Consider the following 16442-nt stretch of genomic DNA (forward strand, 5'->3'; position numbering starts at 1 on the left):
GAGACCTTGAAACAAATGTCATCCATTCAAGGTGCCCAATACATTCCGAGTATACTTGTCTTCCTCAGGTGGTCAGGACACCTGACGAGGAAACTAATTACCTTTTAACAGCGGAGTTATGGTGAGGGGATATTTATATTAAAATGTGTATTTATAATGTAGATAGCAAACGAAGATGCAATCTACTAGGTGATAAATGGCTACTGCTGCTAATGGACATCTATAATCAACGTCAGGTAAGATGAGATTTCCACCTGGATGGTATCAATAGTAAGTTGGAATGACTCGGATAGTTATGTCTACCTTAGCACATCTATCAAACCGGAGTACGTCAATGCTTGACATTGCTGTCATAAGCAGAAACAGATGTGTATCTGACTGTGGACGACGATCTCCATGCAATATTAGATGCAACCCTGTCTGTGCAAATTCTTCACCCAGGTCTCCTCCTTAAACTGAATCCTATAAAATATTCCGTCACGCCAATGCGGTTGAGGAATGCAGGTTTTTGCTAGGATACCTTTTTTGTTTACGAGGAGGAAAAGCTTCAAAAGGTACCCGTTGCCGTGGGAGCGACGCAGGGTTATGTGGGAATCTTACCGTATTAAAATTCCCTCGGTGGCCGTCCTCGGCGCTGCATAGAGGGCTCCGGGATCTCCAAAGGAACGCAACCAGAGTCCTCCTAGCGCGTTGCTTCGTCGGGCTCCGCCCAGGTGGGCTTGGCGTTCCCCACACCGTCTGGTGCGGTATGCGACATACCGCCGTACCTCCCGGGGCTGCTGGCTTGGCGGTTCGAGCTCCCACTCTTGTCACCCGCAACGCCGGAAGTCCCCATTTAGTCGCCTCTTACGACAGACAGGGGATACCGTAGCCCTATTCCGGTCCCCAAAACTACAAAAGACAAAAATTTGCAAGAATAACTGTAGGTATTCCAACCTACGATAAATTACTGCACTAGATATTTCAAAAAGCAATAAAATGTACGAAATTGGGCATATTCGAAGACATATCTGAATCCTTGTACTGGAGCTCAAAGCACTCATTTAAGTGAACGAACAAAATCTTACCTTATATATGTCTAGAGACTTGTGTAATTAGCCGAAGAATTAGCCTCAAGAAACAATTTAATGCGAAAGTCATTTTGTGACTAAAATTAAAGACCGAAAAGCTCCTTTGATTCATTTTATGAGAAGATAATGAAATAAAAGATGTTTAACAGTTCACTTTGTAATTAAAAATAAATTTAAACAGAATAACACGATGTACAACTTCGTAAAGGCAAGAACAAAAACTTTGTATTAGCTTGTTCTTTGCGTTGCTAAAATTCGAAAAACTTTTAATATCAAAGTTGGACGACCGTGGTTGTTCTTATTCCATAACGTAAACAGATATAATAATAATGATGAATAATGTTATTTCTTTGCTATTTTTATAACCTTAGTATAGATACATCGGTCCCTGATACAATATTCAACCTATATAGTTTTCGGTTCACTATATCTAAAATCCTCAATTTCTTGCAGAACTTATTTTCTTGACAAAACTTTCTATGTTTTCGCGAACTATATTGAGACGCGGCATGTTTTCAAAATATTTGTCTTATGGGAATAACATCGAAACTCAATAAACAGTCTCAAGTAGAGCTGTAGGACTCGTCTGGAAATAGATTGAAGACGGACCCTCGAGTACTTAGAAGAATTTATCCTGAGTAATTTATATAAGTATCCCTTAAACTTTAACTCAGGGATTGTCTTGCCAATTTTTTAAGGTGGTAGAAACCTTTGTGGTTCGACTTCGGAGGCAACACCGCCACACCGATTTGCGGCTGTGATGAAAGAGATACTTTTGAGAGGCGTACTAACTTAGACCGCAAGTGTAGAAAATCACCTGCCTTTAGAAAATTATTTACCTTAACAATGATTTCACGCTACTTGCACCTAACAAATACAAAAATTAGATGTAATTTATCTTGATACTACTCGAATATTTTACCAATCAGATAACGAGCCGCCCGATGCAACCGTTAGCCGTATTTATGTGCGACAAACAACACCACCTCGAATAATACATTACAGGAAATGGTTGGAATCCAAACACCGGCTTATCAAACCAAAACACATTTACCGTCGACAAACATAGTAAATCCTGTTAAAGTTAAATGCTGTAGCGGCGGCGCCACATGTGATTTACCACAATTCTATTTACTGATAGATCCTCCGAGTTACACGTGAATTTATTTATTTTACACATTATTATAACTACGTAATACACTTAAAAACCCATTTCACCTCACAAATATTTTGACAAAGGATTTTCTATATATTTATACCCTTTATCCCTAGCGAATATTTAAGGGCACCATTTCGGATTACCGACAACTTCGCACATAAGTTACATATTAACGAGATTAATCTGTACAAATAACACATTTTCCGCTAGCCGTTAACCACAACTATGTCCGCGCAATTTCTATGCATTACCTGGTTTAGTCAAGTCAATGAAACTCCAGAGCAACAAACATACATAATCCTATAGTTAAGTGCAAATAAGTACCTAATTACAACGGCCAAGAAATAAAAATGAGGTGTTTACTTAAAAAGCAAAACAATAAGTCATATAAATTATAGACACAAACCTTGCTAGATCTCATTCTCCATCATTTAGCGGAAGCCGCATTCAAATTGTTTAAGAGATCTCAGAGTTTACTGCGGTGGAAGTTTTGACAGCCAGATGCGAGGCAGCCCTATTTTAAATTAAGTAATGGTACTGCTATTTATGTGAGTCCTTACCCAATAGTAAAGCCCTTGCATTAATATACGAGGGACAACCCCGGTTGACGACAGTCGCCGATGGTCGGCGATAATCGCTAAGGACAGACGCCGACTGTTTCCGAACAGTCAGCGATAGACTCCCGCGGTGGCTGACGACCGTCGCAGCCCTGTCGTTAGCGACTCCTGGCGGTAGTCGCTGACGGTCATCAGTATTGTCACTCGTATGTAGGTATCATACAAGACTTATGTGTTATTTAAAATTATACACACAACCACAACGACATACAATTCTGATTCTACTTATTTATCTGCACAGAAGCACCGATATCCCTAGAGAATTAATGGACTCCTTTTCCGATTAACCCAAACTCCGTACAATGATATTAAGAAGATTAATCCGTATTTCTAACGTATTTCCTAAATGTACACAGAGTCCTTTATTACTTCTGACAGATGATAAAGGTACTCGACCCGGATCGTTCCACTGACCTATTTCCAACCGATTATACTATTTTCCTAATATCAAAAAAGTTACAATAACATTTCGTTAATACCGTGTAGGTGTGTGGACGTCCAATTGAAACAAAAATATTTCAATTAATATTCAATTAATTAACCAGCTCGATATTACATAAAATTAAAGTGGCAAACACGTATGCCGTCCATCTGATGGTAGGTGGTCACTGCCGCCCATAAACATCTATATCAAACTCTATAAGAACACAGGTTCCTAAATATGTGAGGCAGTGGTGTCACTCCGGTGAAATCATAAAATTGCTACCACCTTTAAACTTTACTTATTCTACCACCTTTCAGTTAATAAATATATTTGTACGTATGTACGTATGCTTAATTTGATTTCAACGATGTTATTGGACAGACTGGATTTTATTATAATTCTTAAAACTCAACATTCGCTACAAGCAATTTAATATTAATTACTGATATTAAATGAAGCTTTATTACTACAATATCCGAGTAAGGAACTAGAAGCTCTGATTAAGGTCCATAATTTTACAAATTATGTAATATAAAGGAAAGTCAGCGAGAATAATATCTAATATAGATTTTAGTGTTCTCTACCCAAAGGGTAAAACAGTATCCTACACCGTTTATGCGTCTTTGACGAGGCTCTATTTCTCGAACCGTAATATATTGGCACTTGAAGTTTTTACAAAATAAAAACGTTTGAAAATAAATGGGTGTCGCTATATATAGAGTGTTTTTAAGTACCACGACAAACTTAGGGAGAACATAGTTTGGGATCTGACCGCTCAGAGAAAAAAAATCCTTAATAAAGTGCCACGGCTCTTGCACTATCGATTGTTTTATATATTTTTTTTAAATTCAACCCTCTTCATTTCCTTTCGTTAACTGCGTGTACAAATTTGATGATGCAGTGTTTATTTTTTCTGTTACTATCAGATAGTTGGTCTACCATACTGAAATGTACATTGGTTAAAATATGTAAAGGAACCATGAAAAAATAGACCTATTGTAGTAGTATTGTACTTAAGATTGTACTTTTTTCTATTTTTTCCTCAACTTTAATTATTCGCGATAGATTACGCGATAAATTACATCATTGACTAGTTAGACACTTAAAAATATCCTTCTTCAGTTGTAAAAAACGAACTAAGTAACTAACTAGCAAACAAAGTAATACAATTTTGCAAGTAAATTTTTACCTACATTTAACTGTCGTGTTGAAGTGAAACTTCATATGTATATGTAATCTGAAAGACAATGTCATAACTTGGAACTCATCTGATGGTGGAGCCAGGACATGTACGGTAGATCTACTACCAGTTTTTACCCTTAGTCGCTGGAGTATCACCCCGTCGCACGGAACCCTGTCTGAGTTCGACTCGCACTTGGCCAATTTCTACATATTTCCTATCTTTTGTGAATCTACGGAAAACTTTTTCGAAGATTCGGACGAAGGAAGTAGGAGAATTAATCCTTGGTAATTGATTTTAGAATTGGGTTACTAAAATACATATTAGGAAAGTTTGACTTTATACGAGTACTTATTGTAAAAGTCTTATAATATAATTTTAATGAGATTTTTAAGATTTATAAGGAAAAAAATGTTATAAATTGAAATCCTTTTTAAAATTAAATAATGTGAAAAGTAACCATAAATATCAAAAAAATGAATACGGTCTTGTAAAGGTTTAAATTATTTTACGAATTTTACCAATGATCTAATATCGATAATTTCTAGCGTTGAAAAATTCTCAAAAGTCGATCTTATGATCAGAATAAGAAACATAATATTGAGTAAATTGATTATAAATAACGATTATTAATTTTTACTTACATGTTGCCCTAAATGTAAAATCGAAAACGTACTCATGACGCATGTTCATATACAGGGTGAATTTTTAAAACGGGCCTTCAGGGCCAAATCCGAAACTATGAGGATTAGCGAAAAATGCTGAAAGGAGTTACGATGCCGATTTTGATAAAAACTAAAACTGCATCATTAGTTTTTTAAAATATCTTTTTCCCTAGCCGGGAATCGAACGAGTTTATTTTGAAAAAAAATACACCCTCTATATTATTCCACCATCTCATAGTGTTGCTTATAAGGATCAAATTCTGGGAAGTAATGATAAATGACAAAGTACAGGAAAAGCCTCATTTTTAAGAAAATTCAATTTTTTTCATATAATTTTGGCAGTTAAGTTTCCGCCATTCATTAATTTAAACATTTCGCGTATTAACAATTTTTTGGCCTAATATTTCAAATCATTCGAAAGTGGACGTTTTGTTCTCCAAGAATTTATATTTTTATGTTCGACTTAGTTAAGGTTTTTTTCAGGACCATTGTAATAGATTTTCAAATTGTACCATTGTAACATTATAATAGAGTTTCGTTTAATACAGGTATAAAGTTGACAATTTGCGAGAATGACTTTTTCGAGTCAAATCCGAGTGATTACTTAACAAACAGATATTGAAAATCGTATTCAACCTTGAAACGAAGTTGTAAACATCAACAAAATTAAGAATTTACTAATTAATCACTTATCTATTTTTATTAAAAAGTAAATCCTAAAAACGGCGGGAACATGATTTCCCGCCGTTTACTACTTACCTATTACTTTCTCATAAGCCGTTTGTCATGGCCATAACATCGAAGAATTAGTTGATTAACCAACAAATTCTTCAATGTTATCACTTATGTATAGTCCTAAAGAATTATACATAAGTCATATGTTATGTATAATCCTTAAGGATTAGTATGCCAAGGTATGAAAAAATATGTATTTTCTTTAAAATTTCCCTTTTCCTTTATTTTGTCACATAAGATTACTTCCCAGATTTTGATCCTTATAAGCAACACTATTAGATAGTGGAATAATATAGAGGGTGTAATTTTTTTCTAACAAAACAAAAAAAAAAATTTTTTGTCGCACGAAAAGTTATGACAAATTTTGAATATACTAGGGCCTACAAACAATAATACATCAAGGAAAAAAAATTGACACGTCAGGTATCATTGTGATATAGGAACATTTGATATCTTTGTATGTACATATATGTATAGAAAAAATTGCTACACTTAAAGAAGTAATTGTTAAATGTACAATTTATAAATGTTATTTTCGAGAATATTTAGCATCTGGTTGGTCTCTTTTAAGATTCCAACAATAATCTTTTTGCATTCGTGGACTCCATTTCCCTTGGTAGCGCTTCTCTATCGAAGAAATGTCCTGATGAAACCTGTTGGCTTGTTCATCATTCATAGCACCCCAGTTTGTGGGAAAGAAATCCAAATAAGAGTGCAGCATGTGTATTTTTAAAGATATGTTACACCCCAAAACAATGTAAAATGTAAATTAGTGAAGTACAGTAGTTATACAGTTGCCGAAATAAAGTTTATCTTATAAAAAACGCGTTTTGAGGTTAGTAGAGCGATCTGAGCTCGATTAATCGAAGAATCGATCTTTTGGCCCAAAATAATCTATTATTTTAATCGATCTCCAGTAATCGATCGATTCATTTAATCGATCTTCCATCCTATAAAATCGAAAATCGATCTTTTCGATGTTGGTTTAATGTGTTATAGACATGTTTTGCAGATGCATACGTATTACAGTGATTGCTTGGTCGTGATGACGTTTTCGCTATCTTCGCCCTTTTTAAAAGATCGCCGAAAAGATCAAAGATCGATTTCTTATAATCGATTTTTTGGGCCTCGATTTTTTTGGAATCGATTTATTACTCGTACACTTCGATTCGAATCGATATTTTTCAGAAAGAGTCGCCATCCCTATAGGGATATATAGCCTATAGGCTAGAAATGTATCTATAGGTGTCACAAAAAAACTGGATGTGATTGGAAGGAAATAAATTTGTTTTTTAATGAAGGGTTGCCAACATAAAAAAAAATCATCGCTAACTTCATGTGACAAAAACAGTGTTGACCAGTGTAATTAAACGAATTGTAACATTTTAATTCCGATTCCGCTGAACACACGTTTTATAGGTCATTTTCTATGTTTACATGTGCCGTTTCAGTATGAAGATAGTAGCCCTTTAATTATGCTCTCTTAATAAAATCATGTAGGTATGTACTCGTAGAGTCTCGTTTGCGCGAGCATTTGAAACGGGAAATCTCGAGTGCTCCTGAAGAAAGAAAAACAACACACGTTTTCTAAGGCATTTCCTATGTCTACGTGTGTCCTCATGCACGTATCAGTATTTTTTTTATAATATAGGAGTAGCAGACGAGCATGCCACCACCCACCACCACCGCATTTGAAACGGGGAATCTCGCGTGCTCCTGACAAAAGGAAAAAAAGTTCCCAGCTTTGTTAAACATTAAAGTTTCACAAACGCGACTTTGATCATAATGGCTTTCATTTCAAATTAGAGAAAATTCTTTTGAATTAGGATCAAAGCTTTTAGCTTGCACTGAAATTGATGCGAAAAGTATTACGTCATAACTTAAGATTGAAGACTTTAGTTGGAGTACACAACTTCATAGTTCAAACTATCGCGAAAGGTACGGACTGACGGACTGCAGAATACTGATAAACTAAATAATAAATAAAACTTCTTAAGATATAAATGTCAATGAGTTTAAATATTATTATAAGACATAACTGAATGTTTTCGTTGTAGACATATCCACTAAATTATAATAGACGTTTCGGACACAATATATGGCTTGGGACCCAATTCCAAGAAGAGATTTATGCTAACAATGTTGTTTCGTCCATAACAATATACATTACGTATTGCTCCTAGAACTAGAGTATAGTTAAAATATCGAGTGATAGTTGTCGGTCGATATCTCCAGAGATATATCCAGTATATGCTTTGTATTTCTTAAACCGCCCAGTGTACAATAACGTGTGAGCCGATGTATGGTTTTGACAGTATAGGCCTGCACGTGTTTTCGATAAATGGGTTACATGTCGGTTTATATGCACTTAGTATAAACTATCCTCGTATTCAACTTTACGAAGGCGTTTCTGTATTATTGAAAGTATATTCGTTGTCTTATATATAAAATTCTCGTGTCACAGTTACGGTACTCCTCCGAAACGGCTTTGCCGATTTTCACTAAATTTTATATGCATATTCAGTAGGTCTGAGAATCGACTACTACCTATCTATTTTTCATACCTTTATTATGCCGGCCACAGATGTGGGTCTTTGGACTAAGTTGGAATTTGCATGTTCTGAAACAGTCCGGTTTAGTGCGTTATCCAAATTCGAAGTATGACGACAATGGTAGTTTGATGGAAATCGTCCTATTAAGCTATCTCATCTCATTTTAAGTGTGCTTATCCTCGAATGCCGTAAGTAAATTTGATATTCAATATATCGAAAGTTAGTACACAAAACTGGTTATGATTGGTTATTATTAACAAGATACAGAACAGTCATCTAAATCTAATATCTTTTTCAGATTTTACCTTGCAGATAATCTTCCAAGACTAATCTGAAACTAAAATCACTTAATCAAGATTAAAACAGATGTATGTTATAAATACTCGTAGCACAAATACACGTCTACGCGTGTCTAGTCTGACGAAGGTGTTTTTTGAAGCTTACTGTAACGTCACAATAGCTCCTCCCTTCTCCCACGCTCCCGACCGCTTTGTTGGCTAGGAAGAGTGAGCTTTTCATATATTACAACAGCTAAAAGTACTAAGGTAGACAGTCAGGAATAGAATGGCAGGCGTAGGTTCATATTGATAATACTGAGGTAAAAATAACTTCTATCTAAGAAGTTATTTTTCTCTGTACGTGACATTGGATGAATGGTCAAGGACGATCAATGGAACAAAGAAGTGTTAAAGTTAGATTAATAGAGCAGTTTTGATAATGTTTTTTTACATAGATTATGTTAAGTTTGACAAACAGATACCTATATTTCTTAAATTTCTTCACTATGAGTTCATTTTGAACTTTACGACCAATTTTATTTATTAAATAGCGACAGACAGTGAATAAGCCTCGTCTGATAAATGATCACCGTTGGCTATTAATTTGCGTATTGCAGAACTTCCGACCATCCTAAAATTTGGGGATTGGAATATATAATTGTAGTACTATATCTGTTTTATTCATATGTGGATCAACGTGCGGTTTACTAATAACTGAAAATTCGAATATGGTCGGAACTAATTGAACGGCATGCCAACCGCATAACGATTATATCAGCATTGGGTAAATTCCAAATAGGTAATATGTGGCCAAATTTAATCAAAAGCTTTTTTTTGTTTTCATAAATCAGATTAAATAATTACTATTTTGTACTGGTAACGTTATATTTTTAGTTTTGTATTATCTATGGCTTTTTACATCTAAATAGATGTTTCAAGAAGATTTATCAAATGCGGACGTGGCAACCAAAAAGTACCCTCAGTATGAGTTTTTACAAAAATGACTGTATTTGTATTTGTTTACGTATTTGCCCATACATATCCAAAAAGCGCCCCTAGCGGACTGTCTCAGAACTGATTGGAAATGTATGTGAAATACATAAACAAAAACAAAAACAAAAACAGTTATTTTTGTTAAAGCGTAATAACTCAAACTAAGTACAAAGTATATTTTATTTTGTATCTGATCAATGATCACGTGATCAAAATAGCGAAGTAGAAAAGTCGTAGCCAAGTTACACGATATAATAGAACGCTAGCAATTCTATAGTGCCCATGTCATTGCTTTTTTCCATACAAATGACAACCTTTGACAATCTTTTGAATTTTTTGTCAAATTTGTTAGCGAAGCGTATTCTAAGATAAATGTCATAGTGAGCGATCGCGCCGACCCTGTAGAAAACGTAAACGCTAATAAAATGGAGGATATCAGCTGTTTGTCACTTCACTACGCGCTATCACTGCATTAAAGACTTTAATATCTTTTGATTATTTGAAAATGTATACTTTAAAATCTCTATAACTAGTGTATCCTAAAATAATATAGAAATGAATTGCACAGCCGTTTTTCTATTTTAAATTAATATGAACATATAATATAATAGATAAGATAGAACTTAACTAAACAATTTATTTAAACCTTAAAAGAAAAATATAATATTAATATCCGTATCCTTTTCTTCATTATTATCTCCTGTTTCCCTGCAATCTCCCTGTCTGGGCATAAAGCTGGTGGTTATGAGGTTTAATTTGTTGGCATGGCATGTATAGTATACACCCAGTGGCATACCCATATATAATTATTGCCTCCTTGGAAGCCGCTCCTACGATGGAAGAAGATCCTGAGTAGCTCTCCTTTTGATGAGCTTAAAAGTGCAGGTGGATTTCATACACTCACTAGCAAGCTCATTGGGGTGTCTTTATATGACGAGTATATGATTTTAGTTTATTTGTCACTTTCTCTTTCCATTTCGTCTCTGCGGCATCAGCTATCATGCGAAGCATTTTCGATTGGAAGCGTTGTGTGATGTCCAAGTTTGAGTTGGATGCGGTTCCCCAAAGCTTAGATCCATATGACCATTTTGGTTTTAGTATGACTTTGTAGTAGTCAAGTTTGTTGCTGAGAGACATTCGTGCCATGAGCCAGTAAATTTTACGAAGTTGGACGTCCAAATATTTTCTTTTGGTCATACGTATCCTAAGTTGAAGTAGGTAATTTTATACAAATTACATGCAATCGCTGTTACTGTCATTAGTAATATAAACGCTATAAACATTGTAAACAATGACCAATCACCATAGTTACCGGTCATAGACACATTATTAAGTTTAGTTTTTGCAAATAGTTTTAATTAATAAAATACATGTACTATAAAATATGGTATATTTTTATGTATATTATGATGTTATATTGTAATATTACTATTAAATAATCAATCATTACCATGTAGGTATTTTGGCTGGTGTAGAAACCAGACGATATTGTATTTGACGGCTCATTGATATTAAATTTGATCGCTAACCATAGACTTATCGTATATGTAGAATGACATTTGCTAACGAATAGAATGCAAAGTTTGTAACATGGCTAGCCCCCTGGTTCGACCGCCTTAGCCGTTTCTTTCAAAACTAAAACAATTCCTAAATAATAAAGTAAGGATACAAATGGAATTTTTGTACTGTAACCATTTATAGATACGCCTCACGTTCAGAGAGGTGACACTAAACTTGGTGATCGACGCCGTAACTTAATATCTGAGAGAGAATTACACAACGTGAAGGATAAAGACTTACACTTTGAAAGTAATACTTTCAGAATATACATTGCAGCAGTAGTAGTGTAGTGGAGTATGCTACAGGCATTGCCAGATAACAGGCAGAGGTAATAGTGCGATCAATCAAAAAGTAGGTGTCGTCTACCCATTTTTTCTCCACTGCTGGACACGTGTCGCCTCTGACTTTTGATAACTTCCTTTTTATAGACAACTATCAGGTATGTAGGTTTTCTACATCGTTATAGCAAGTGATAATTAAATTTAAAATAGTACAGTTGCATAATTATACAAACACAAGTAAAGTGCATTTATTATTTAAATAAATGTAACCATAAGGGCTCTTTCAATTTAGACGTTTCGTGTCGGACCGCTGCCGCACGTTTAACGTGCCGCTGGTTACAACCTGCTCCGTGCCGCTGCAGTACGTTAGCCGTCCGACACCAAACGCCAAAATTGAAAGCGTATTTTACTGCCGTGCGTTTGTATGCTAGTGATATTATAAATTTATTCAACCGCAGGTAAGCCATGGACTCTGACGAAGAAACATAACTGTTAGTGCTCTTGTTGAAAAATATCAAACGGAAACAAAAACGACGCCCCAGTAAAAGAGCATCACCGATGTTTTCGTTAACATGTAATTTTGGTGATTTCGTATTGACGCATTTATAAACTCTTCTACGTTTATATCATCCATTTTAAGGAAATGATAAACATGAAAATTCGAAGAAATTATCTCTTACTAGTCTAGTCACCGCACTACTCAATAGCGAAATGAACACTAGGAGTTTGCGACGTTGCCGTCCTGTCGTCGGGCGTTCGCGGTACCGACGCCGCACTGTTGCCGCACCGTGCAATTTGTATGAAAACAAACGTACGACAAACGCACCGCTTCGGCACTGCAGCGGTCCGACACGAAACGTTTAAATTGAAAGAGCCCTAAGCGCCAGACACTTCTTTGTTATTTTTTCGCAACATTCTTGTGCCATTCTCTTATAAAATGTTAGATATTTTAAGCCACAATGTCATATCACTGGACGATGATTGGCTGCCATCCAGCTTCATAAGCTCTGTGATCTTATCTGTGATAAAACAAATGACAGCTGACTATCATACCTTGTACCAGACAGATTACTGACGCTTTGTATGAAACAGAGGAAGGTTTTTTTTTTATGAATACCCAAAAATGTAAAACAGAATGCATTTGCAACTCAAATTCAAATGATTTATTTATTTGCATTTGCATTTACAGTTTCATTATATTTTAAACTCCACAAGACTAAGTTTCAGAAACTTAAAAAGATAATGAACTTCAAAATTACTCAAAATTTATTTTTATAATATAGTAGTAGCAGACGAGCATGCAGTCCACCTGATAGTAAGTGGCTACTGCCGCCCATGAACATATGTGATCAACCTCAGATAGGATTAGATATTCCTACCTGAGTTCCGCTACAGCTGCGCCGTTACCCCTGAGGACTAAGCTGAAACGCCTCGGAAAGTTATGTCTCTCTTACCACACCCTTCAAACCTAAATAAGTATGGCTGTAGTGCCACCGAAGTCGAACCACTAAGGGTTCTACCACCTTCTCAAAATACACTAAACAATATTGAAGGATATAATCAATTGAAGGATATATCATGTTAGAACTTACAAGCTACACGCTTTCGTATACAAACTAAAGGAGGTTTCTCTTTCGCTCATTGTAAAAAATAACTTGTCAGGTAGAGAATATTACGGCGCAATCTGATCCAATTATCTCTTCGATAACATTCCGAGAGAAGCGAGAAAAATGAATGTACTCGTATATTGCAGGGCACTAGCAGAGTATACATGGTATACAATTATAGCATGAATCATTTATGGTATTAAACGTGATCATAACAAGATGCTTTTACTATGTATTACTTAATGATGAGTTTAATCACTCTCTACTCTAGTAATGAGGTTCGTGTACAAACGTGTACAAACATCCGTTTGCATCCGCACGGAAATAATTAAGACAGTAATTATTACCGTACGCTGTGTATAATGAGTGAGATTCAGTGTTCTCGGATTTAACATTGATTAACGCCCATTATTAATACTCGATCTATCCGAATGTTATGTAATGGTTAGATCGATGATTATACTGGTTGAAACCCAATTGACTCAAATCCCGAATACGTACCTTTATTTTTCAAATTTATGTATTAGAAATTAATTATCACTTGGTTGAGGAAGGAAAGCGTCACAATGAAATCTAATTATGTATCTAATGTTTTAAAAAATCTGAAATATATGCGTAGTCAACTTGGCTAGCACAAAGGACTATGTAGTCATTGTTCTCATTTTGAGAGAAGAATAATGAGAAGAATAGACTAGTTCCCAGCGGTTCAGTAAAAGGTTGATAACGACGATGATACCCTTTTATAGGCAATATTGACCGGTACGTTTCAAAGCGCAAAAATAATCAATCATAACTTCAACAAATTTATTTTCCTGCATCGTGCCTAGAGAAGTGAACTTTAAAAACTCATTTTATTTCCCCACGGTACCCTACCGTGTCCTTGTATTCACTTTATGCGCGATTCTTTTCATTACTTATTTACTACGTACGTAAATTAAATAATGTGACAAAACATATTGGGTAGCGTTGCGAGTTTTATAGCCGGCCCTTAAAGTAAAAGGCTGAATGTTTATACGTATTTTATACACTTTAGGGACAACGTTATTGAACTAGGCCGAAAGCAGTTAATATGTTGAGTGAAATACTTTTTTCGTTGAATCTTTTATCAAAGGGAATTTGTCTTTCGTTGAGCTTAAGGGCTTAGAAATATATTTCTATAACTTCAAAGATATACCTTTCAGTTAATAACAAGATAAACTTCAACCATACTTACAGCGCTCAAAGTCAAATATTATATTAAATTGGTTATTATCTTGATTATTAGCTTTTATACGATAAAATCCAACCATGCTTACCAATAAGTTCGCTATCGATATCTCGTACCTGGTATTTGAACTGGATCGTCTCGTGTTTATTAGATTGAGGATAATAAAATGCAATCACGCTTTCTAATTATAGTTCACAATCCGTATCTCGCGTCTATTATTCGAACTAGACATAGTCCTATTTGTCCCTGTAGTTCCGGGACCAGAATAGGACTCAAAGGGGGCTTCTGGGGTCACAGGTGGCAAGAGTGGGAGCTCGAACCGCCCGGCCAGCGGACCCGGACGAGGACCGGAAGAGGACTCCGATTGGGTTCCTTTGGAGATCCCGAAGCCGTCTACGCAGCGCCGAGGACGACCACCGGTGGGTTTTAGTGCGGTAAGAATCCCACATAACCCTGCGTCGCTCCCACGGCACCGGGTACCTTTGGAAGGTTTCCCCCTCATGAACAAAAAAAAGACATAGTCCTATTGATTGACTTCTGTACTTACGATCAAATCAAACAACGTTTACCAGTAACTTCCCATTCCCTGTTCCGTATCTCGTGTTCAAACTAATATGTCCCTGTTGATTGAGTTCCGGACGATAAAATCCAATCATGCTCACCAGTAAGTTCGCAATCGGCATTACGTATCTCGTATTCGAACTGCACAATTTTCTGGATATTGGTTCCGTACATATAGATACGTCTGCAGCCCATTTAAGTGCAATAGTTAATTCGGTTAACCCATAACCTTTAAAGGTCACGTGTTTTGATCTGATAGTTTCGCTTGAACCTTTGCTGTTAGATACAGACATTAGAAGACCACCGCTGCCACCTTCCCACGCGTTCATCTAAATGTAAAGGTTTCTAATTGTTATTTTACTAGCTTACTTACACGAATTCTAGTTTTACCGTCATCGAAGTTCTTTATGAAAGTCATGTAATATTAATATTCTACACGAGTCCGACTCTTACTTGACCAACTTTTGTGAAACTAAATAATTTTTAAAATACACCTAATTTATTGTAAAACAACCCACTTGTACTAAAACCAATTACTTTTCACGTGACAACTGAGATTAATAAAGGTAATTTAAAATAAATGTTTGTTGTACAAACGTAAACTAAATAAACTTAATAAAATATTTACAGTGTGCAATTCTTTATTTCCAAGAGAATTGTACAACGTACTCGTACATTGATAAATGCCCGACATATTTCACTCACACAGATGCTAGTTACCTGTAGCCAGTATTTCTCTCAGACATCATGAAAAATAATTGTAGCCATTTTCATAATTTCCAGCGTCGTCATTAACCCATTTCTGTTTCGCTCTTGGGGACAGATCTCTCAGAATGAGGAGGGTTAAGGAGGCAGTTGGTATATACATTTTCGTGCTTTTTAAAATTCTTAAGGCCGTAGAAAGTTACGTCATGGTTCGATTTTGGCGGCAACACGTAACTTTTAATGACAGCACAGTTAACCGCTGCTGTGCATATATAAAACGTGGGATGCTAGATATCAATTTTCATGATTTATTCCGAAATACTAAAAAAACGTACAAAGCACCCTACGCTTTTAGGACAGTAACATTAATTCTCGCCAATCATTTTATTTTTATATTACAAAGTATCTACTTTTTAGCTCGATTAATAAAAAACTTAAAAGAAAAAACAAAACTAAAACTGTTAATTAGATTAAAACTATAAAACCTTTTTAGCTTTTAGTTTTTTAACTATAATTTATTTGTTAATAAGTATTTCCAAAGAAAATAGTGTCACAAACTACTCACGCTAATGTACAAAGCTGTACGATTTGTCTAACACGCCATCCATTTACGGAGTTTAGTTCGATCAGGCGTACAATTAGAATCAGTTAGCAGTTTCCGATTTAACTGTCTCATCGCATTCACGTTGACAAATCGATGGCAGATAGGCACCTCCGGAATTCTGGTGAATGGAACATGAATTCATTGAATAGATTAGGATCGTCCCATGATTAGGACAGGTTTATACCTAAGTATATACTTACAAACAAAGTGGGATGACGCTAATATGATTAAAATTATTTAGGTA

Source organism: Epargyreus clarus, unplaced genomic scaffold, assembly GCF_041222505.1.
Source record: "Epargyreus clarus isolate Ecla_fem2 unplaced genomic scaffold, WU_Ecla_fem_2.2 ptg000007l, whole genome shotgun sequence".
Lineage (NCBI taxonomy): Eukaryota > Metazoa > Arthropoda > Insecta > Lepidoptera > Hesperiidae > Epargyreus > Epargyreus clarus.